This window comes from Oncorhynchus masou, chromosome 4 (genome assembly GCF_036934945.1).
Source record: "Oncorhynchus masou masou isolate Uvic2021 chromosome 4, UVic_Omas_1.1, whole genome shotgun sequence".
Classification (NCBI taxonomy): domain Eukaryota; kingdom Metazoa; phylum Chordata; class Actinopteri; order Salmoniformes; family Salmonidae; genus Oncorhynchus; species Oncorhynchus masou.
Genome location: NC_088215.1, coordinates 10,619,066 through 10,621,227, shown reverse-complemented (window position 1 = coordinate 10,621,227; position 2,162 = coordinate 10,619,066).

Here is a 2,162-nt window from a genome sequence, read left to right as displayed (position 1 = left end):
GCTTTATCGAGACATGAAGTTGCAGCTGTTCTTCATTCACACAGGTGCTGGGTGGGTGAAGTGGGCTCACATGCACTGCTGTTGCCACAGCTCCCACAGGCTGTTATGCCATCAGAGCAGACCGATGTCGATGTTCTGCCACACAACCTACTGATGAGTAAGCAGCGTGATGACAACGTGATCAGCAAAGAATCTTCTTTGTGGAGAGGGGGAGAAGACCATCCCGGAGAGAGCGTGCCCATGAGAGTGTTGAGGTTTTGTGTCTTCTCAGAAGTTGGGACAAGTTGACCATGAAGATGGGTGTACTGTATCGTGTTTCGAAGAATGTGGTTACAAAGAGGAAAATGTATCTGTATGTGGTTCCAGCCTTCATGAAAGCAATGGTGTTGAAGGGTGTCCATGATGAAGCTGGCCACCAGGGCCAACAGAGAACAGTCTACCTGACAAGACAGAGGTTCTTCTGGCATGGCCTGGAGAGGGAGGTAAAAGCTTATGTGAAGTGCTGCAGAAGATGCGTGGTGAGCAAGACTCCTGATCCGGAAGCAAGAGCTCCTCTTGAGAGCATAATAAACACTGAGCCTCTTGAACTATTGTGCATACACTTCTGGTCTGCAGAAGATTCTTCAAACAAATCCTTGGATGTGCTCGTTGTTACTGACCACTTTACCAAATTGGCTCATGCCTTCTTGTGTCCGAACCAATCTGCTAAGTCAGTAGCTCATCAGTTGTGGAACAACTTTCTGTGTCTACGGGATGCCTCGCCGTATACACTCAGACCAGGGAGCCAACTTTGAGAGCTCTTTAATAGCCAAACTGTTGAGTTTTGCAGGCGTTCAGAAGTCTCACACCACGCCGTACCATCCGATGGGGAACGGGTCCTGTGACAGGATGAATAGGACTTTGGGTAACATGATCCGGGCCCTGCCAACGAGAGCAAAGCACAGATGGCCTCAGGCGCTGAAGTCCCTTACGTTTGCATACAATTGTACAATCCACGAGACCACAGGCTTTGCCCCTTTCCTGCTAATGTTTGGGAGGACGCCAAGACTGCTTGTTGACATAGTCTTTGGCTCTGTCATAGAGAACCCAGAAGTTGTCGACTATGACCAGTTTGTTCAGTCTTTGAGGAGAGATCTGAAAGGTCTGCACCTCATGTACCCCATACACACAACATGCGCCTCATGTACCCCATACACACAACATGCGCCTCATGTACCCCATACACACAACAATAGCCTCATGTACCCCATACACACAACATGCGCCTCATGTACCCCATACACACAACATGCGCCTCATGTACCCCATACACACAACATGCGCCTTATGTAACCCATACACACAACATGCGCCTCATGTACCCCATAAGTCACTACACACACCTCAGAAATGGAGCTAGAGGCAGCTGCATCACCACCTTCTTACCAGAAAATGATCATGAGTTCCATTGGGTAATTTGTCATTTTCAATGATTAGTAATGTTTTGAGCTAGTCTGTATGAAAATAGACATGTCCATTTTATATATTACATAGTAATTAACGGAGTGCATCTTACACCCCCTTCCCGGTTGCCTCAAGATTAATGATTTTGTTTCCCTCCAGTGTGCAACTGTTTTGGTTCACTGCAGTTACAACATTTATCCACTAGCTACCACAACCACAAAGCTAAAATTGGCTATTTTGTAAATTTTAATGAAAACAAAAATTAAGGTAAGAGTTAGGCATAAGGTTAGCAGTGTGGTTAAGGTTAGGATTGAGGTTAGGGTAAGGTTTAAAATCAGATTTTAAGATTTTATTATTTTTCAGATCTTAAGAGAGAAATTGTTGAAATAGGCAGGGTTTATCACTATGTGAATGCTGTAACGAGAGGGGGGAAGGCTGCTCTCATCTTATCTACCAACATAGACAGGGCTCTAACTCCTCTAGCTCCACAATGAAATAGGGTGCAGGCCAGGCAGCAGGCTGTTAGCCAGCCTGCCAGCATAGTAGAGTCTTCCACTAGCACAGTCAGTGTAGTCAGCTCAGCTATCACCATTGAGACCATGTCTGTGCCTCGACCTAGGTTGGGCAAAACTAAACATGGCGGTGTTCGCTTTAGCAATCTCACTAGGATAAAGACCACCTCCATTCCTGTCATTATTGAAAGAGATCATGATACCTCA